Source organism: Pseudophryne corroboree, chromosome 4 (genome assembly GCF_028390025.1).
Source record: "Pseudophryne corroboree isolate aPseCor3 chromosome 4, aPseCor3.hap2, whole genome shotgun sequence".
Classification (NCBI taxonomy): domain Eukaryota; kingdom Metazoa; phylum Chordata; class Amphibia; order Anura; family Myobatrachidae; genus Pseudophryne; species Pseudophryne corroboree.
The window spans coordinates 864,796,756-864,820,375 of NC_086447.1; positions in this window are offsets into that span (position 1 = coordinate 864,796,756).

Sequence of the window (23,620 nt, forward strand, 5' to 3'; positions counted from 1 at the left end):
CAGTGTCACGCAGGATGTCCCTTCCAAAAAACCCTCCCCAAACAGCACATGACGCAAAGAAAAAAAGAGGCGCAATGAGGTAGCTGACTGTGTGAGTAAGATTAGCGACCCTAGTGGCCGACACAAACACCGGGCCCATCTAGGAGTGGCACTGCAGTGTCACGCAGGATGTCCCTTCCAAAAAACCCTCCCCAATCAGCACATGATGCAAAGAAAAAGAAAAGAAAAAAGAGGTGCAAGATGGAATTGTCCTTGGGCCCTCCCACCCACCCTTATGTTGTATAAACAAAACAGGACATGCACACTTTAACCAACCCATCATTTCAGTGACAGGGTCTGCCACACGACTGTGACTGATATGACGGGTTGGTTTGGACCCCCCCCAAAAAAGAAGCAATTAATCTCTCCTTGCACAAACTGGCTCTACAGAGGCAAGATGTCCACCTCATCTTCACCCTCCGATATATCACCGTGTACATCCCCCTCCTCACAGATTATCAATTCGTCCCCACTGGAATCCACCATCTCAGCTCCCTGTGTACTTTGTGGAGGCAATTGCTGCTGGTCAATGTCTCCGCGGAGGAATTGATTATAATTCATTTTAATGAACATCATCTTCTCCACATTTTCTGGATGTAACCTCGTACGCCGATTGCTGACAAGGTGAGCGGCGGCACTAAACACTCTTTCGGAGTACACACTTGTGGGAGGGCAACTTAGGTAGAATAAAGCCAGTTTGTGCAAGGGCCTCCAAATTGCCTCTTTTTCCTGCCAGTATAAGTACGGACTGTGTGACGTGCCTACTTGGATGCGGTCACTCATATAATCCTCCACCATTCTATCAATGTTGAGAGAATCATATGCAGTGACAGTAGACGACATGTCCGTAATCGTTGTCAGGTCCTTCAGTCCGGACCAGATGTCAGCATCAGCAGTCGCTCCAGACTGCCCTGCATCACCGCCAGCGGGTGGGCTCGGAATTCTGAGCCTTTTCCTCGCACCCCCAGTTGCGGGAGAATGTGAAGGAGGAGATGTTGACAGGTCGCGTTCCGCTTGACTTGACAATTTTGTCACCAGCAGGTCTTTCAACCCCAGCAGACTTGTGTCTGCCGGAAAGAGAGATCCAAGGTAGGCTTTAAATCTAGGATCGAGCACGGTGGCCAAAATGTAGTGCTCTGATTTCAACAGATTGACCACCCGTGAATCCTTGTTAAGCGAATTAAGGGCTGCATCCACAAGTCCCACATGCCTAGCGGAATCGCTCCCTTTTAGCTCCTTCTTCAATGCCTCCAGCTTCTTCTGCAAAAGCCTGATGAGGGGAATGACCTGACTCAGGCTGGCAGTGTCTGAACTGACTTCACGTGTGGCAAGTTCAAAGGGCATCAGAACCTTGCACAACGTTGAAATCATTCTCCACTGCACTTGAGACAGGTGCATTCCACCTCCTATATCGTGCTCAATTGTATAGGCTTGAATGGCCTTTTGCTGCTCCTCCAACCTCTGAAGCATATAGAGGGTTGAATTCCACCTCGTTACCACTTCTTGCTTCAGATGATGGCAGGGCAGGTTCAGTAGTTTTTGGTGGTGCTCCAGTCTTCTGTACGTGGTGCCTGTACGCCGAAAGTGTCCCGCAATTTTTCTGGCCACCGACAGCATCTCTTGCACGCCCCTGTCGTTTTTTAAAAAATTCTGCACCACCAAATTCAAGGTATGTGCAAAACATGGGACGTGCTGGAATTTGCCCATATTTAATGCACACACAATATTGCTGGCATTGTCCGATGCCACAAATCCACAGGAGAGTCCAATTGGGGTAAGCCATTCCGCGATGATCTTCCTCAGTTGCCGTAAGAGGTTTTCAGCTGTGTGCGTATTCTGGAAAGCGGTGATACAAAGCGTAGCCTGCCTAGGAAAGAGTTGGCGTTTGCGAGATGCTGCTACTGGTGCCGCCGCTGCTGTTCTTGCGGCGGGAGTCCATACATCTACCCAGTGGGCTGTCACAGTCATATAGTCCTGACCCTGCCCTGCTCCACTTGTCCACATGTCCGTGGTTAAGTGGACATTGGGTACAACTGCATTTTTTAGGACACTGGTGAGTCTTTTTCTGACGTCCGTGTACATTCTCGGTATCGCCTGCCTAGAGAAGTGGAACCTAGATGGTATTTGGTAACGGGGGCACACTGCCTCAATAAATTGTCTAGTTCCCTGTGAACTAACGGCGGATACCGGACGCACGTCTAACACCAACATAGTTGTCAAGGCCTCAGTTATCCGCTTTGCAGTAGGATGACTGCTGTGATATTTCATCTTCCTCGCAAAGGACTGTTGAACAGTCAATTGCTTACTGGAAGTAGTACAAGTGGGCTTACGACTTCCCCTCTGGGATGACCATCGACTCCCAGCGGCAACAACAGCAGCGCCAGCAGCAGTAGGCGTTACACGCAAGGATGCATCGGAGGAATCCCAGGCAGGAGAGGACTCGTCAGAATTGCCAGTGACATGGCCTGCAGGACTATTGGCATTCCTGGGGAAGGAGGAAATTGACACTGAGGGAGTTGGTGGGGTGGTTTGCGTGAGCTTGGTTACAAGAGGAAGGGATTTACTGGTCAGTGGACTGCTTCCGCTGTCACCCAAAGTTTTTGAACTTGTCACTGACTTATTATGAATGCGCTGCAGGTGACGTATAAGGGAGGATGTTCCGAGGTGGTTAACGTCCTTACCCCTACTTATTACAGCTTGACAAAGGGAACACACGGCTTGACACCTGTTGTCCGCATTTCTGGTGAAATACCTCCACACCGAAGAGCTGATTTTTTTGGTATTTTCACCTGGCATGTCAACGGCCATATTCCTCCCACGGACAACAGGTGTCTCCCCGGGTGCCTGACTTAAACAAACCACCTCACCATCAGAATCCTCCTGGTCAATTTCCTCCCCAGCGCCAGCAACACCCATATCCTCCTCATCCTGGTGTACTTCAACACTGACATCTTCAATCTGACTATCAGGAACTGGACTGCGGGTGCTCCTTCCAGCACTTGCAGGGGGCGTGCAAATGGTGGAAGGCGCATGCTCTTCACGTCCAGTGTTGGGAAGGTCAGGCATCGCAACCGACACAATTGGACTCTCCTTGTGGATTTGGGATTTCGAAGAATGCACAGTTCTTTGCTGTGCTGCTTTTGCCAGCTTGAGTCTTTTCATTTTTCTAGCGAGAGGCTGAGTGCTTCCATCCTCATGTGAAGCTGAACCACTAGCCATGAACATAGGCCAGGGCCTCAGCCGTTCCTTGCCACTCCGTGTGGTAAATGGCATATTGGCAAGTTTACGCTTCTCCTCCGACAATTTTATTTTAGGTTTTGGAGTCCTTTTTTTTCTGATATTTGGTGTTTTGGATTTGACATGCTCTGTACTATGACATTGGGCATCGGCCTTGGCAGACGACGTTGCTGGCATTTCATCGTCTCGGCCATGACTAGTGGCAGCAGCTTCAGCACGAGGTGGAAGTGGATCTTGATCTTTCCCTAATTTTGGAACCTCAACATTTTTGTTCTCCATATTTTAATAGGCACAACTAAAAGGCACCTCAGGTAAACAATGGAGATGGATACTAGTATACAATTATGGACTGCCTGCCGACTGCAGACACAGAGGTAGCCACAGCCGTGAACTACCGTACTGTACTGTGTCTGCAGCTAATATAGACTGGTTGATAAAGAGAAGATGTCTATGTAACTATGTATGTATAAAGAAGACTGAAAAAAATCCACGGTTAGGTGGTATACAATTATGGACGGACTGCCTGCCGAGTGCAGACACAGAGGTAGCCACAACCGTGAACTACCGTACTGTACTGTGTCTGCAGCTAATATAGACTGGTTGATAAAGAGAAGATGTCTATGTAACTATGTATGTATAAAGAAGAATGAAAAAAAATCCACGGTTAGGTGGTATACAATTATGGACGGACTGCCTGCCGAGTGCAGACACAGAGGTAGCCACAGCCGTGAACTACCGTACTGTGTCTGCTGCGACTGGATGATAAATGATATAAAAAATATATATATATCACTACTGCAGCCGGACAGGTATATATTATATATTATATAATGACGGACCTGCTGGACACTGTCTGTCAGCAGAATGAGTTTTATTTTTATAGAATAAAAAAAAAAAAACACAAGTGAAGTCACACGACGAGTGTTTAACTTTTTCAGGCAATCACAATATAAGTATATAAGTATACTACTAACTATACTGGTGGTCAGTGTGGTCAGGTCACTGGTCAGTCACACTGGCAGTGGCACTCCTGCAGCAAAAGTGTGCACTGTTTAATTTTAATATAATATGTACTCCTGGCTCCTGCTATAACCTATAACTGGCACTGCAGTAGTGCTCCCCAGTCTCCCCCACAATTATAAGCTGTGTGAGCTGAGCAGTCAGACAGATATATAATATATATAGATGATGCAGCACACTGGCCTGAGCCTGAGCAGTGCACACAGATATGGTATGTGACTGACTGAGTCACTGTGTGTATCGCTTTTTTCAGGCAGAGAACGGATATATTAAATAAACTGCACTGTGTGTCTGGTGGTCACTCACTATATAATATATTATGTACTCCTGGCTCCTGCTATAACCTATAACTGGCACTGCAGTAGTGCTCCCCAGTCTCCCCCACAATTATAAGCTGTGTGAGCTGAGCAGTCAGACAGATATATATAATATTATATATAGATAATAGATGATGCAGCACACTGGCCTGAGCCTGAGCAGTGCACACAGATATGGTATGTGACTGACTGAGTCACTGTGTGTATCGCTTTTTTCAGGCAGAGAACGGATATATTAAATAAACTGCACTGTGTGTCTGGTGGTCACTCACTATATAATATATTATGTACTCCTGGCTCCTGCTATAACCTATAACTGGCACTGCAGTAGTGCTCCCCAGTCTCCCCCACAATTATAAGCTGTGTGAGCTGAGCAGTCAGACAGATATATATAATATTATATATAGATAATAGATGATGCAGCACACTGGCCTGAGCCTGAGCAGTGCACACAGATATGGTATGTGACTGACTGAGTCACTGTGTGTATCGCTTTTTTCAGGCAGAGAACGGATATATTAAATAAACTGCACTGTGTGTCTGGTGGTCACTCACTATATAATATATTATGTACTCCTGGCTCCTGCTATAACCTATAACTGGCACTGCAGTAGTGCTCCCCAGTCTCCCCCACAATTATAAGCTGTGTGAGCTGAGCAGTCAGACAGATATATATAATATTATATATAGATAATAGATGATGCAGCACACTGGCCTGAGCCTGAGCAGTGCACACAGATATGGTATGTGACTGAGTCACTGTGTGCTGTGTGTATCGCTTTTTTCAGGCAGAGAACGGATTATAAAGTAAACTGCACTGTCCTCACTAGTAAACTCTCTCCACTCAGTCTCTCTACACTTCTACAGTAACAGTACTCCTCCTAGTCAGCTCCAGTAAATCTCTCTCAGTCTCTTATAATCTAAATGGAGAGGACGCCAGCCACGTCCTCTCCCTATCAATCTCAATGCACGTGTGAAAATGGCGGCGACGCGCGGCTCCTTATATAGAATCCGAGTCTCGCGATAGAATCCGAGCCTCGCGAGAATCCGACAGCGTCATGATGACGTTCGGGCGCGCTCGGGTTAACCGAGCAAGGCGGGAAGATCCGAGTAGCTCGGACCCGTGAAAAATAACATGAAGTTCTGGCGGGTTCGGATTCAGAGAAACCGAACCCGCTCATCTCTATTCTGAACACCTCACACCTCACAATATTATTTTTAGTCCTAAAATTTGCACCGAGGTCGCTGGATGACTAAGCTAAGCGACCCAAGTGGCCGACACAAACACCTGGCCCATCTAGGAGTGGCACTGCAGTGTCAGGCAGGATGGCAGATTTAAAAAATAGTCCCCAAACAGCACATGATGCAAAGAAAAAAAGAGGCGCAATGAGGTAGCTGTGTGACTAAGCTAAGCGACCCAAGTGGCCGACACAAACACCTGGCCTATCTAGGAGTGGCACTGCAGTTTTCTAGCGAGAGGATGAGTGCTTCCATCCTCATGTGAATCTGAACCACTAGCCATGAACATAGGCCAGGGCCTCAGCCGTTCCTTGCCACTCCGTGTCGTAAATGGCATATTGGCAAGTTTACGCTTCTCCTCAGACGCTTTTAATTTTTATTTTTGGGTCATTTTACTGAACTTTTGTTTTTTGGATTTTACATGCTCTCTACTATGACATTGGGCATCGGCCTTGGCAGACGACGTTGATGGCATTTCATCGTCTCGGCCATGACTAGTGGCAGCAACTTCAGCACAAGGTGGAAGTGGATCTTGATCTTTCCCTATTTTACCCTCCACATTTTTGTTCTCCATTTTTTAATGTGTGAAATTATATGCCAGTATCAACTATCAATAGCAATGGCCTACTACTATATATACTGCGCACAACTGAAATGCACCACAGGTATGGATGGATAGTATACTTGACGACACAGAGGTAGGTAGAGCAGTGGCCTACTGTACCGTACTGCTATATACTATATACTGGTGGTCAGCAAACTGTGCAAAACTGAAATGCATCACAGGTATGGATTGATAGTATACTTGACGACACAGAGGTAGGTAGAGCAGTGGCCTTCTGTACCGTACTGCTATATATTATATACTGGTGGTCAGCAAACTGTGCAAAACTAAAATGCACAACAGGTATGGATGGATAGTATACTTGACGACACAGAGGTAGGTAGAGCAGTGGCCTTCTGTACCATACTGCTATATAGTATATACTGGTGGTCAGCAAACTGTGCAAAACTGAAATGCACCACAGGTATGGATGGATAGTATACTTGACGACACAGAGGTAGGTAGAGCAGTGGCCTTCTGTACTGTACTGCTATATATTATATACTGGTGGTCAGCAAAATTATGCACTGTACTCCTACTATATACTACAATGCAGCACAGATATGGAGCGTTTTTCAGGCAGAGAACGTATAATACTGGTGGTCACTGGTCAGCAAAACTCTGCACTGTGCTCCTCCTATATAATACTGGTGGTCCCCAGTCCCCACAATAAAGCAGTGTGAGCACAGATATATGCAGCACACTGAGCACAGATATGGAGCGTTTTTCAGGCAGAGAACGTATAATACTGGTGGTCTGGTCAGCAAAACTCTGCACTGTACTCCTCCTATATAATATTGCTGGTCCCCAGTCCCCACAATAAAGCAGTGTGAGCACAGATATATGCAGCACACTGAGCACAGATATTTGCAGCCACCTGAATAAAACTGAGAGGACGCCAGCCACGTCCTCTCACTATCATTTCCAATGCACGAGTGAAAAATGGCGGCGACGCGCGGCTCCTTATATAGAATACGAATCTCGTGAGAATCTGACCGCGGGATGGTGACGTTCGGGCGCGCTCGGGTTAACCGAGCAAGGCGGGAAGGTTCGAATCTGCCTTGGACCCGTGTAAAAAGGGTGAAGTTCGGGTGGGTTCGGATTCCCAGGATCCGAACCCGCTCATCACTAATAACAATTATATGACACTATTTGAATTAGGGCATTATTCACAGTCATGTTTCCAGTGATTAAACATCATAACACCTCTCACATTTTTATACAAATGGGAAGACAAAGATATTACATATAGAAATGAGGATCTTATACCCCACTAAAGTCTTAGGGGACGATTTATCACCATGATGCAGATGTCAGGTGACAAAATCGGCACAATTCGCACTGCGATAATTGACTACATCGCATGGATGTATCAATTATCACATTCAGAGCGAGCTTAGTCCCTGTGAATGCCGCATGCGCGCGCCACCACAGATATCACTGCAACAGCAGCCACTGGGGCAACCGCTCCCCCCCCCCCCCATCATGACTAGCCACCCCTTCCCCCGTGGACCCACCCCACCAGTAAGTATACTTACCGGTCCAGGGAGCCGGTGATCGGTGCTCCTGCAGGCCTGCCAAGCATCGGATCCTGGTGGTTATTCCGAGTTGTTCGCTCGCTAGCTGCTTTTAGCAGCATTGCACACGCTAGGCCGCCGCCCTCTGGGAGTGTATCTTAGCTTAGCAGAATTGCGAACGAAAGATTAGCAGAACTGCTACTAAATAATTATTTGCAGTTTCTGAGTAGCTCCAGACCTACTCCTAGACTGCGATCACCTCAGTCCGTTTAGTTCCCGGTTTGACGTCACAAACACGCCCTGCGTTCGGCCAGCCACTCCCCCGTTTCTCCAGACACTCCTGCGTTTTTGCCTGACACGCCTGCGTTTTTTAGCACACTCCCGGAAAACGCTCAGTTACCACCCAGAAATGCCCCTTTCCTGTCAATCACTCACCGATCAGCAGTGCGACTGAAAAACGCCGTACGAACAACAGCAAAACTGCTAAGTTTTTAGTTAAATAACTAAGCGCATGCGCGCTGCATACCATGCGCATGCGCATTTAGCAGCAAATCGCAGCATAGCGAAAATCGGCAACAAGCGAACAACTTGGAATGACCACCCCTGTGCGCTGCTGTGACCTACAGTGCTGTAAAGTGAGTTACTTGTTTGCAGCATCACTTTACTGCACCAGGGGTCACAGCAGCGCACAGGAGTAGCGCATCAGAGCATCAATAACCTACTCCTGGCACTGGTAAGTATGGGTTGTTGTTGTTGTTTTTTTTAAACAGTGGTCAGCCTGTGTGTTCGCTGGACACACAGAGCCGATCTCCGGAGACCGGTCCCAGGGGGGCAGAGGAAGCTGTGCTGAAGTAGGGATCATGCAGTGCTGCGCTATTATAACGCCAGCTGAGGCTTGTGTCATTATCACTGGGCTCATTGCTGGTTTTTCAATAACTATTTTTTTTAGTAAATTTATCCAGATCTCATTTCCCATTATAAGTATGGGCAATGCGATCTGATTACAAAAAAAAAGTGAATTAACTGCTCCAAAAGCCCTTTAATACATTTGAGTGATACTAAAATAATGTAAAAAGGGTGTGAAAACACCCTTTTTCACATTATTTTAGTAAAAATAATTTTGATAGATATGCCCCTTAGATTGGCACCGCATGCATGAAAAGCCTATTGCAGTAATGTGAGGAGGGGTGTCACAATTTGAACTCGGGGTTCCCTGGGCCATATTATGGGCCACCTGAAAATGATCCAGGGCCTATTGCGAGAAGTGGAGGAGGTGTGGCCAGTGCTGTGTGGGTGTAGCCAGGGGAATGTGGGTGTGTGCACCCCCTACACTGTCAGCCCCAGTGTCTCCATAAATGTGTAAAAGAAGAAAAATCGAATAATTTTGTGAGGAAAAAGAGTAATGCAATTTTTAATTTACGGCCCACCATATGGCCCGCTAGGTGACTGGTCATCATCATGCTTTCATGTTGACGAGCATATTTTTATGTGAAGGCTTGGTTCTTTAGTTCCACTCGCCCCCCCCCCCCCCCCCCCAATATAAAAGTCCACCTAAGAAGTTCCAATTCCACAATTGCCACATTCAGGGGCTAATTCAGACCTGATTGTAGCCACAATCGGCTATGATCAGCCACCCTGACATGCGGGGGGACACCCAGCACAGGGCTAGTCCGCCCCGCATGTCTGCCCCCCCCCCCCCACTGCACAGGTACAAAAGCATCGCACGGCGGCAATGCTTTTGAACCTGAAAAGCAGCTCCCTACCGGCACATCTCCTGCGCACTGGCAGGGAGCTGCCCACCGCTCTCCAGGATGCAGCGGCTGCTTGTGACATCACACAGCCGCCACGGTCCGGGCACGCCTGCGCTGCCCGGACCAAGCCCCCAAAATGGAAACCCAACGCCACCGGTCCGCCCCCTCCTACCCAGCGAACGACTCTGCCTGTCAATCAGACAGAGGCGATCGCTGGGCAGAGATGCCGATCGCATCTCTGGCATGCCCCGGAGCGCAGTTCAGACCTGATCGCCCGCTGTGAAAAAACGCACAGCAGCGATCGGGTCTGAATTAGCCCCTCAGTCTGAGTGACTGATGACTTCATATATGCCAATGTGGTTTTCAGACCCATATACAACAATAAAACTGGCTGATGTGCCAATGCCTCCTGACTTTTCAACATTAGTAAGTAAGAGAGTGGGGCTGATGACTACTTGAGCATCAGAGCTTACCTACCATTAGATGTTATTGGGTACCGGAACCCTGCTCCCTCCTATGGGAATGAGCGACAACTTACAAAGAGGGATTCGATTGGTCACCATCGCCCTTGCCAGACCGATCAATGCACATGCGTGAACTCTGACCACGCATGTGCACTAACACTGCCGGGTCAGACCCAGCAGTGCAGACGTTGCACAACTACTAAATAGGGGTGTACGTAACCGTAGGTGTTACACCCCAGAGCAATGCTAAATTACCTGGTAGTTAAGTATCCACCGCCACAACTTGCAGCAGGGTGGACACTTAATTATCAATGACCAGTGGCACCCTGCTAATGAATAGGCTCAACACTTAACATAGCATCATCACAACAAAACCAGACCAAGAGACCATGTGAAACGGGTCAGTATGTAAGGTATGGACAGAGCCGGCCCTAACCAATATGATGCCCTAGGCAAGATTTTGGCTGGTGCCCCCTAGCACCACCGCTGGTTCTGCCTCTGACCTTGCACCTCTTTCCCAGCACCATCACCCCTCACCCATAGAAGTCCTTGTACCCCCTATATTTTAAATAGGAACAGTTCGCACATTTGACGCACAGCCCAAAAAGGGGCATCTTCTTGCTGGCAAGGGGCATGGCCACACAATAGTAACCCCAATTCCAATTACGCCACACAGTACTGCAACTTTATTCACATTTTATCTTGCGATAGTGTCCATAATTCATATTACATCCCACAGTAGTATCACTTTACCTTATAAACGTTACTCCTCACAGTAGAGCCCCTTATTCACATTACATCACACTGAATTACTCCTTATTCACATTACACCACACCTTATTGCTCTTTATTCACATTAGATGACACAGTAGTGCCCTTTCTATATATATATATTCTATATATATCTTATACACATAATGCCACACATTAGTAATGCATTTATACACAATTCCACACTGTAATGCCCCTTACACATATTAGACACATTAATGTCCTTATAAACATAATGCACCTTACACATTATGACAACCTTTAGTAATGCCCTTTTACACATAATGTCCCTTACACATATGCCGCACATTATTAATGCCCTTATACACATAATGACACACATAGTGCCCCCTACACATTTGCTGCACATTATTAGTGCCACTATACACATAATGACACACATACAGTAGTACCCTGTTACACATATGCCGCACATTATTAATGCCCTTATACACATAATAACACACATACAGTAGTGGCCCTTTACACATATGTTGCACATTATTAATGCATTTTTACATGACACACATAATGTTCCTTACACATATTCTGAACACTACTGCACAACCAACCCACTCACATGCACACAGCACTCACACTTCCACTAACACTGTGACCTCTGTCTCTGCTTGGATACAGATGTGTCCTCACAAATCTTGCATCAATGCTAACGTCGGGCACATTTTTATGAAAATTCATATTATTTGCATTGCTATGTGGATAGGATGCACAAGCAGCTTCTGCTGATTAAACTGATATGCAGCATGCCAATATACTGTGTGAGACTGTGGCTGTATCTGCATATGAAATGCTACATACAGAATATAGGCATGCCGTATATAATTTTAATCAGCAGAAGCTGTTGATGCCCCTAGGCATATCAAATGCCCTAGGCAATTGCCTAGTTTGCCTATGCCTATGGCCGGCTCTGGGTATGGATTTTATCCCTGGGTTATCCCTCACAATATAGCAAAAAAACTGCTTCTTAATATAACAGATGTGCTATAGTGTGCTGCAGATTGAAGAAGATGTCGCAGAAGGCGAGGTTTCTTCAATAATGCAGCTCTAGACCTCTCCATCTTCCTACAGTCACTTATATTCAGATGATTTGATTTGTTACTGGATTGTGACTTTGTGCACCTGCGAACCCTCCATCACATGAACTCATCAGCTTGTGTCAGGTTACAAGCACAGCTGAATGCAAAGCGGCGGTTGCCTGACGTCTGGCTCTCACAAGGCAGGGCAGCAACGGCTTGGGAACAATCTACATCATTGTGGTTTAAAATGTGCAAATGGAAACTCCAATCTGCAACAGTTTACATGAGTTAACATTAGCCTAATATAGAAAACTATTACTATAGATTGAATCGATGTCACGTCGCAAGTTTCACGTGAATTCAATGAGTCTCTCCTAGTTGCCACCATTTTAAAATATGTTCCGGATTCGCCACTTTGCCCCTGAACCTGAGCACCCCCTTCAGGTAACAATAATGTCTGTGCCCAATACACAGCCCAATACTGTCTCGAGCGGACCACGGCTTGTGACAATCATCATCATACTACAGCATCTGCCTTTGGCATTTTAATATTCCTTTGCAATAAATCTTGACGTCTAAAAACTAGAGATTATAAGAAATTAATCTAACATGTAGGAAATTGTACCGTGCTGCTAGTGGATGGGTAATTGCTAACTGTAGTCTATGGGCCTAATTCAGTAAGGATTGTAAATTCTGCTACTTATCAGAACTTGCAATCTTCTGTTCGCATGCTGGGGGGGTGGGGGGGCGGCCATCACAGGGCAAGACCGCCCAGCATGCTGACCGCCGCCTCCCCCCCTTCCCATGCGATCGCTATTTCTGCTTGTTTCCAATCGCGCCGGCTGCGTGTGATGTCACGCAGCCGTCGCAATCACTCCCCCGCCACTCCCCAGTTTGTGCCGCACCATCCCCCTCCCCCCATTTGCCGGCCTCCGCCCCCGCAATGCTCCGTCTCCGCCTAGGAAACTGAGCGTTGTCACCCTCTCCCGCCCCGAGACCGCCTCTGCCTGATTGACAGGCAGAGGCGGTCGCTATTTCTGCTGCCCCCATCGCAGAAAATGCAGGACGGGCGCTGCGCATGCATCCGCATCTTTTTTGTTATTTTTGAAGTTCGATCACACACTGCGATCCAACCTGAATTAGCCCCTATATTTGCAGTAAATTATTATTTAATTAATATAATGCACAAAAACAGTACCACTCTTTCCAGCAAGATGGCACCAAAGGTATCCAAGTGATTTTTTTTGTTGTTGCAGGAAACAATGGAACATTGCAGGACCATCACTACCTATGGCTGTAGCTACAGACAAACCGCAAACATTGAGGATTATTTACTAATGGGGAGGGGTGAGCTGTGCAGGGTGTTCTAGGGGAATACTGTACATACGATTGACCGGTGGACGGGATGCCGGCTGTTAATATTCCGACGGCAGCATCCAGTCCGCCAGAATGCCGTCAGCGGGGCGAGCGCTAAGAGTCCCCTTGCAGGCTCAGTGGCTCGTTACACTCACCACAGGATCTATTCCCACTCTATGAGTGTGGTGAATACCCATGAGTGGGAATAGCCCTGTAGAAACAGGATTCCAGCTGTCGGTATTGTCGGCTGTCGGGATTTCGGCATCAGTATCCTGAACGCCGGGATCCCGACAGTCGGCATGTTAACTGCATCCCTATATGAGCATCAGGCATCCAGGATGGGGCATGTACCAATTTGTGGATTACTAAAGATCAGTTTTTGTCGATTTGATGGTTTTCTGTGTCGATTTTGCAAATAAAATCGGAGATTTCCTAAAGGCAAAATTGACAGCTAATCACATGTTAAACACAATTTAAAACGCCAATAGAAAGCAACGCACCATCGGAGCAAACGGCACGCTCAAGGAGGACAGAAACCTCCCGAGAAGCAGAAGTGCTTAACATTGACACATAAAAAACGTGTTTGTCAAATGCACCAAAATCGCAGCACTATAAACAAAATCAATAGACAACCAAATCAGTGGCTTGATTAAATTAAATGTTTTTCTATTCACCCAGGCTTAATCATGATGATTCTAAAAGGAATCCCAAACCACCTTCTGCAATGTGGCTAATTTAAACGGGTGTGGATCATTAGATTGACAGTGTCTAGGCTGACAATATTTAGGTCGACCACTATAGTTCCACAGTCACTAGGTCGACCGGGTCAGAAGGTCGACATGTTCTAGGTTGACAGGTCAAAAGGTCGACATGAGTTTTTTTATGGGTTTTTTGGTGTCGTTTTCTTCGTAGAGTGACCGGGAACACCAATTAGTGCATCGTCTCCCCTCACATGGCTCGCTTCACTCACCATGCTTCGGTCAAGGTGCCTCGCTCCCGCTTCGCTCGGCACAGATTACCGTTCCAATCGTAGTCCACGTAGATCGTTAAGTATGAAAAAGTAAAAAAAAAAGGATTAAAAAAAAAAACCTCATGTCGACCTTTTGACCTGTCGACATAGAACATGTCGACCTTCTGACCCTGCCGTCCTGCTGACCTTGTTGACCTATAGTGGTTGACCTAAACATTGTCGACCTAGACACTGTCGATCTTCAGACCGGATCCCATTTAAACATAGCTGAAAATGAATTAGGAGCTATGTTGGGCCAATATTTTCTGTCATTTGGATTCCACCAATATATGCCTACTTCATAGTTGTCTAGTTTAGAAGGCTCCTCTCCGGGAGAAGTCCGGAGAGGAGACGCGGCATGGCACTTTCAGGGCAGGGTGGGGCTGTCAGTTACTAAGCCCCACCCCCCAATTGCAATGATTTGTGGGTCTGCAGGGAGGGGCCAGGTCTTAATTATGTTAATTCACGTAATCACTTTATCCTCAGTCAGTCATCCCTATATGAGAAGGTGGAGGACAAATACTGGAAGGATGGCTGCTGGGTATGAACACATTCCTGTGGTTACTTCTTTGCTATCTACATCTATATACTGTTATTAGAACCTTAAACTGCTATTGTTTTTTGCCCTTACAGGTGATTCTGGCTATGGATGTTGCTCCTGCCTTCTGACTCCTTTGTCGCTTCTGGATACTCCTTTGAGTGTAGCGATGTGCATTAGACCACTAGATCGGTGAAAGAACACGCTTATAGGCTATTAAAGTATAGGTCCAGGTAACTTAACAAATCTGGTGTGATTTTTCTTTATTCACCATGTAAAGTGTCTGACATTATGCTCTGTTGCTGTCTGTTGCATAATCTGGCCTTCCAACCTCCTCCCCAATCAGGTTATGCAATTGACAGTGAGCAGAAAGTGGTAATTTTTGCACTGGGAGTCCTTCTGTGCATGTGCAGCCTTCGCCCAGAGCATGCACGAGCCACGGGGAACAGAGGGAGGGATCCTACCAGATCCCTCTCTGGTAACTATGCAGAAAAAAAATCCCATAGGCTTCTATTAAGCAATGCCATCTATAGATGTTGTTGCCGACCAGGTACAAGCTCCAGAAAGGGACATTTTCTAGAACTTTGTACTGTATATATGTATATTCTCATTTTTCAAAGTCTTGACCTCATTTTCCCGCCCTCTGTGTTATTATAAGTAACAAAATTTTTGTGAACAATGTTCCAATCCATGTACTTTAAATACGGTAGCATTACTTCATTTGTTTAGTATTAAAGGTTGCAAAATTGTAAGGGGTATATGCAATTGCGGTCGAATTCCCGAAAATGTCGAAAAACTGGACTTTTTCGCCCAAAAATTTTTTTGACAATGCAATACAGTACTTTTCGTAAAAAAAAACGGACTTTTCAAATTCGACTTTTTGAAATTCGACATTTGACAAATTCGACATTTCTGCAATTGTACAAATGCGGCTTTTCGACAAAAGTATATTCAATTGAAGAATGTAAATTCGACAACAGTGCTTTTCGTCAGTAAATTCGTCATTTTCAATCCGCCTCACTTTGCTGGCGGAATGTAATAAAAAAAATTTAAAACATGTTTTTTTTTTTTTTTTTTTTTTATTGCTAATAGCATATCTATTTATATTAGAAGGGATTAGGTACTTGGTTTGTCTATTTAGGAGGCACAAGTATTATATTTATATATTTAAATTTTTTTTTTTTTTTTTAATGGAATGGGTTAAAAACCCGGGGAAAAAATTGCGTGGGGTCCCCCCTCCTAAGCATAACCAGCCTCGGGCTCTTTGAGCCGGTCCTGGTTGCCAAAATCCGGGAAAAAAATGACAGGGGATCCCCCGTATTTTAACAACCAGCACCGGGCTCAGCGCCTGGTCCTGGTGCAAACAATATGGGGGACAAAAAGAGTAGGGGTCCCCCGTATTTTTTGTACCAGCACCGGGCTCCACTAGCTGGACAGATAATGCCACAGCCGGGGGACACTTTTATACCGCTCCCTGCGGCTGTGGCATTAAATACCCAACTAGTCACCCCTGGCCGGGGTACCCTGGAGGAGTGGGGACCCCTTCAATCAAGGGGTCCCCCGCCCAGCCACCCAAGGGCTAGGGGTCAAGCCCGAGGCTGTCCCCCCCCATCCAAGGGCTGCGGATGGGGGGCTGATAGCCTTGTTGAAAATGAAAGAATATTGTTTTTTGCAGAAGAACTACAAGTCCCAGCAAGCCTCCCCCGCAAGCTGGTACTTGGAGAACCACAAGTACCAGCATGCGGGGGGAAACGGGCCCGCTGGTACCTGTAGTTCTTCTGCAAAAAAAATACCCAAATAAAAACAGGACACGCACACCGTGAAAATACAAATTTATTTCACACATGCCGACACATACATACCTATGTTAACACGCCGACTGCCACGTCTCCAATGTCGACGAATCCGGTACCTGAAAATAAAATTATACTCACCTAAATCCAGTGTCCTGTGATATTTGTAATCCACGTACTTGGCAAAAAAAATAAACCGCATACCCGATCCACACGGACTGAAAGGGGTCCCATGTTTACACATGGGACCCCTTTCCCCGAATGCTGAGACACCCTGTGACTCCTGTCACAGAGGGTCCCTTCAGGCAATCAGGGAGCGCCACGTCCTGGCACTCTCCTGATTCCCTATGCGCGTCTGAGCTGGCAGACAGCGCATCGCACATCACCTCCATTAGTTTCAATGGTGGGAACTTTGCGGTCAGCGGTGGGGTTACCCGCGGTCAGCGACCTCACCGCTGACCGCAAAGTTCCCACCATTGAAACTAATGGAGGTGCTGTGCGATGCGCTGTCTGCCAGCTCAAACGCGCAAAGCCAATCAGGAGAGTGCCACGAAGTGGCGCTTCCTGATTGGCTGAAGGGACCCTCTGTGACAGTAGTCACAGGGGGTCTCTGCATTCGGGGAAAGGGGTCCCATGTGTAAACATGGGACCCCTTTCAGTCCGTCTGGATCGGCTATGCGTTTTGTTTTTTTTGCCAAGTACGAGGATTACAATAAAAGAACCGGACACTGGATCAGGTGAGTATAATTTTTATTTGCAGGTACCCCGGATTCTGCCGACAGACGGAGACGTGGACAGAGTTGGCGTGTCAACATAGGTAAGTATGTATGTGTCGGCATGTATGTAATAAAGTTTTACTTTCAAGGTGTGTGTGTCCTGTTTTTATTTGGGTATTTTTTTTGCAGAACTACAGGTACCAGCGGGCCCATTTCCCCCTGCATGCTGGTACTTGTGGTTCTCCAAGTACCAGCTTGCGGGGGAGGCTTGCTGGGACTTGTAGTTCTTCTGCAAAAAACAATATTCTTTCATTTTCAACAAGGCTATCAGCCCCCCATCCGCAGCCCTTGGATGGGGGAGGACAGCCTCGGGCTTCACCCCTGGCCCTTGGGTGGCTGGGGGGGGGACCCCTTGATTGAAGGGGTCCCCACTCCTCCAGGGTACCCCGACCAGGGGTGACTAGTTGGGTATTTAATGCCACGACCGAAGGGAGCGGTATAAAAGTGTCCCCCGGCTGTGGCATTATCTGTCCAGCTAGTGGAGCCCGGTGCTGGTACAAAAAATACGGGGGACCCCTACGCTTTTTGTCCCCCGTATTTTTTGCACTAGGACCAGGCGCAGAGCCCGGTGCTGGTTGTTAAAATACGGGGGATCCCCTGTCATTCCCCCCCCCCCGTATTTTGGCAACCAGGACCGACTCAAAGAGCCCGAGGCTGGTTTTGCTTAGGAGGGGGGACCCCACACAATTTTTTTCCAGGTTTTTTACCGTTTTTGTAACATTTTTAAAAATCGAACCAAATCCGTCAATTGGTCCCTTTTTCGACAGCGGGACTGTCAAATCCGTTTTTTATTGAATATGTCGAATTGTGTCGAATTTAAAAACGGGTGAAAAAGTGCCTCAATTCGCCCGGAATTGCATATACCCCTAAGTATCAATTAATGGGGCAGATGTATTAACCTGGAGAAGGCATAAGGAAGTGATAAACTAGTGATATGTGCAAGGTGATAAAGGCACCAGCCAATCAGTTCCAATATGTAAATTAACAGTTAGGATCTGATTGGCTGGTGCCTTTATCACCTTGTACATATCACTGGTTTATCACTTCCTTATGCCTTCTCCAGGTTAATACATCTGCCCCAATGTGTGTTACCTATCCAAAGACACATCATCTCCTATATAATAGCCCAGATCTGTGACTTTGTGATTCATTTGCTAACGCTGGGCGGAGTCACAACAGTGGGCGGAGTTAGTCAAATGAGTCACAGATCTGGCCAAATCTACAGGAGACTAGGAGCAGGAGCAGACAGTATGGGCATGGCACAGGCAGGGGTGCACACCTCCCAGCTTTCTGCAGGAGCTTTCTTCAGACAGAAGGAGGGACACACACTCGGCGAAAAGGGGGCGTGGCTTCACGGGAGGGCCCCGTTTTCGTCAATGAGGGGGCATGCCCAGCGCTCTGTGAGCTGCTGGCATGCCCCCACGGGCTGATTATGAGTCCGGGGGGGCCAGGGCACTTGAGACAGGGGAGCCCTATCTCATTGCTGTGCCTGCTGTGGGTTGGGGGCGTGGCCTAATCGCGGGACGCGAAGCCACGCCCCTTACGCAAATGCCATTTTTTTTATTTTAAATGGAATTTTGGCCCCTCAGCTAGGGGTAAATCCAGAGGAGGTGGTCGCTCCCCCTACACACCCGCACAGGCAGAAGAAAGCAGGGAGACTGCTGCCTCCCTGCAACACCACAGACCTGCCAATACGCAGCAGCGTGTGCTGACAGTAGCACAATGCTGCCGTTGTTGCTCGCAGGACGGGGGGGGGGGGGGGGCTTCTGAGCTGGGACAGAGCTACTCGAGCCGGGGGGCCCCCTAAAACTGTGGGGCCAACGGTACGTACCCCCTGCCCCCCCCCCGGCTCTGCTGCTGGAACCCCCCATTAATCCATACCCCCTGATGCCCCCTCTCCCTCTGTCTCCACTATTCACCGCTGCTCTGCTAAGCAGAACAGCGAGTACAGGAGCTTTCCAACTGACCCCCCCCGTTACCGCGGGACATTGCGACACGCGGGTGGGACAGCGGGACAGACCCAAAAAAATGGGACTGTCCCGCGAAAATCGGGACATTTGGGAGGTATGGGGGTGTGAGAGGGGGTATGCCGTACAGACAGACGGGCACCGGCTCACTGTGTGCTTGACCCCCCCCCCCTCTCTGGCGCGGAGGAGTGTCACTTTCTGGCACACTCCACGCTTCTTAGCTGCAGTTTTGTGGGGCACCTGCCGCTGTGCAGGTTCCGTACTGCCTCTGTTATCTCCAGCCCCGGCAACCCCACCGCTAGCTGCAGCGCTGCCACCCACAGTGAGGTGCGCCCAGCTCCTTCACACACTTTAGCTGGCGGGTAACGCTGCAGAAGTCCGAGCTGCTTGCAGGCTCCGACCCCCTCCTCCCTCCAGCCGCAGCATCTCCTGGGGGCTAACCAGTCACTCCCAGTCTCCCCTTACCACAGTGCCCGGCAGCTGCGCAAGGTCTGCGGTGTGTGACTGAGGAGGGGGGGAGGGATGCGGACGGGCAGAGGAAGCAGGACTCCAGCCTAAGAGAGTCAGCCATGCTAAGTCTCCACCAGCAGCAGATCCCAACAGGTTGGAGTGGAACAGCAGCAGCGACTCCGGTAAGACACATCTGTCTGTCACCACTGTTTTGTCCCTAATACCAATCTCTCCCGTGCCCTGTGTTCTGTCATGTCCCTGTCACCCCTGGCCTTGCCCTGCCACTCTTGCTGGCCCTGTTACCCCTATCCTGGCCCTGTTACCCCTGTGCTTGCCCTGTCAACCCTATACTGGCCCTGTCACCCCTGTCCTGTTCCTGCCACCCCTACCCTGGCCAGTCACCCCTATCCTGTCCCTGTCATTTCTGTCCTGGCCCCGTCACCCCTTTTTTTACCCTATCACCCCTGTCCTGGCCCCGTCAACCCTGTTCTGACCCTGTCACCCCTGTCCTGGCCCTGTTACTGCATACCCTCCAACTACCTTTTTGGCAGGTACAGTACCCGCAGCGCCTCCAGACCTCTCCCCAATGCACCACACCTCCGCACCTTCCCCTCCACCCCTCCCCCACACGCTGTGCCTCCAGACCCCCTACACCACCCGCGGCTCCCACTCCTCCGCGCCTTCACCACCCACAGCACCTCCAGGCCCCCTCCACCATCCACCCCCTTTATATGTCTCCCCCCACACCTGCCCCCCTCCACCCGCAGCATCTGCAGACACCCTCCACCATCCGCGGTCCCCCCCTCACCCACCCCTCCCCCACCAATGGCACCACCGCACCTGCCCCTCCACCACCAGCAGCACCTCCGGACCTCCTTCCCTATGCGCCGCACCACCCGTACCTGCCCCTCCCCTACCCATGGCGCCTGCGGTCCCCTACCCCACCCCCGACACTCCCGCCCCTTCCCATCCCACAGCACCTTCGGAACCCTTCACCCATCCACAACATCCCCACACCTGCCCCTCTCCCACCCATGGCACCCCTGCCCCTCCCCCACCTGCAGTGCCTCTGGACCCCTCCCCAATCTGCATCCCCCACTCCTCTGCCCCTCCTCCACCCGCAGCACCTCCCGACTCTTCCCCATCCGGGCCCCACCCCCACTTCTGCCCCCCCTCCACCTGCAGCATCTACAGACACCATCCGCAGTCCCCCCCGCACCCGCTACATTCTGTACATCGTGCCCTGCAGGTGCTGTTCACGCCGTCGCAAGGGGCTGTGCCTCCTTCACCATCGCACGCCCTTTCATTGTGCAATATTTAACCACTAACAAAGGAATGCAGGTAATACTTTATATAACACAAATATTGAACCCCAGAAAGGCATGCAAGGGTTAAGGGGGCGTAGCCCCTTGCGACGGTGTGAAGAGCGCCCGTAGGGCGCGATGAAGCACCTAGTACTATTATGTTTGTTAAGCACAAGTGGTAAACTACATGACCTTTCTGTAGCCCTGGTTTTTATCTCGACTGTGTGTAATTGGTTTTGTTAATTAAACCACACCTTATACCTAGGTGTGCAACCTGCAGTATTTGGCCACACAATCATTGTACCATTATTAAGCTTGTTTATCCAGTTATATATCATAATGTCATAACTAAAATTAAACCCACATTTAAATGGCCATTATTCAATAGGTTCCCAGCATGTAAACAGTGTCACGAACTGTACTTTAAATAAAAAAAATAATGCAAAACTGGTATAACTATTTTATTATGTAATTTTATTATGTCACATCTAATTCTAGTTCTAATTAGATTTGTTGCACAAGCTTCATAGTGCTCAAAACGGGATCCGGTCTTCAGGTCGACAGCACTTAGATCGACACTCATTAGGTCGACCACTATTTGTCGACATGGTCTATCGGTCTACATGGAAAAAGGTCGACGCGAGTTATTCACTTTTTCCCCGTAATTTTTTTAACTGTTTCATACTTTACAATCCACGTGGACTACGATTGGGAATAGTAACCTGTGCCGAGCGCAGCGAGTGCGTGGGGATACGGTGCACTAATTGGGGTTCCCGGTAACGTTACGAATAAAATGACACCCCAAAAAATTAAAAACCTCATGTCGACCTTTTCTCATGGTAACCTTTTCCATGTCGACATAATGACCGTGTCGACCTATTTCAGGTGTTGACCTAGTCACTGTCGACCAATAGTGGTCGACCTAATGACTGTCGACCTAGTTACTGTCGACCCTATGATCCACACCCATAGAAAACACTAGCTTTGTTGCCATGCGACAATCATATGACAAAATTATTATTTTGAATGTTGTAAACAGACTCTTTTTATATTTTCAATAATACCGTTTTTTTTCTATCTTTAGGTGCATACACACGGAGCGATATAACTGAGCGATTTTGACTATATAGTCAAAATCGCTCAGAAAGTTAGTGCAGATCGCTCCGTGTGTACACAGGCAGCGATAGCGATGCGCGTCCCCGCCAGGTCGCTATCGCTGGGAAAAATAGTCAGTGCAGACAAGTCAATTTTGGCTATGTCGCTGGGAAAGTTAGTTAAAATCGCTAGAGGCCAGCGATTTTTCCCAGCGATAGCGATGTTGCCGGCGGCGGTGGTGCGGGCGGCGGTGGCGGGTGGTGGTGGCGGCGGTGCGGGCGGCGGCGGGTTGCGGTGGCGGTGTGGGCGGCGGCGGGTTGTGGCGGCGGTGCGGGCGGCGGTGGGTTGCGGTGGCGGTGTGGGCGGCGGCGGGTTGAGGCGGTGGTGCGGGCGGCGGCGGTGCGGGCGGCGGAAATTTACCTTTATCTTGCAGAGTTTGGCAGCGGAGCGGTACTAGTTTCAAAAATGGCGCCTCAGCGTCATTTTTGAAATTCAAGATGGCCGCCGCGAGCCAATCACGGCTCGCCGCGTCATCGCCCCGCCCCCTCCCGCTGACTTATATAAGTCAGCGCGAGGCAGCGGCTTTCAGTCCGACGGCGGAGGAGGAGCGGAGAAGAGCTCCTGAAGACTGAAGACCTGGATGGGCGGCGGCTATGCAAAAGAGCTTAGCAGCCGCCGCCCACCAGGTGAAGACGCCGGAGCAAGACCCCAGAAGCCCTGGGGAGGTGGCGCCCCCCCAGGTGAAGACGCCGGAAGCCCTGGGAAGGCGGCGGCCATGCAAAAGAGCTTAAAGGCCGCCGCCCCCAGGTGAAGACCCAGTTTAATAAAGGATTTTTTAAAGAATGTGTCGTGTTTTTTTTCCAATATTTTCTTTACAGGTGGACTACAGGTGCCAGCGGGCCCTTTATGTCCAGGCATGCTGGCACTTGTGGTTCTCCAAGTGCCAGCATGCTGGGGCAGGCTTGCTGGGACCTGTAGGCCACCTGTAAAGAACAATATTACTATTGAAAGGCTATCAGCCTCCCATCCACCGCCCACGGATGGGGGGGACAGCCTCAGGCTTCACCCCTGGCCCTTGGGTGGCTGGAGGGGGGGACCCCTTGATTTAAGGGGTCCTCACTCCAGTGTACCCCGGCCAGGGGTGACTAGTTGGGGGGGTAATGGCACGGCCGCAGGGACCAATATAAAAGTGTCCCCCGGCTGTGGCATTATCTCCCTGGCTAGTGGAGCCCGGTGCTGGTTTGAAAAATACGGCGGACCCCTATGTCTTTTGTCCCCCGTATTTTTTAAACCAGGACCGGACGCAGAGCCCGGTGCTGGTTGTCTAAATATAGGG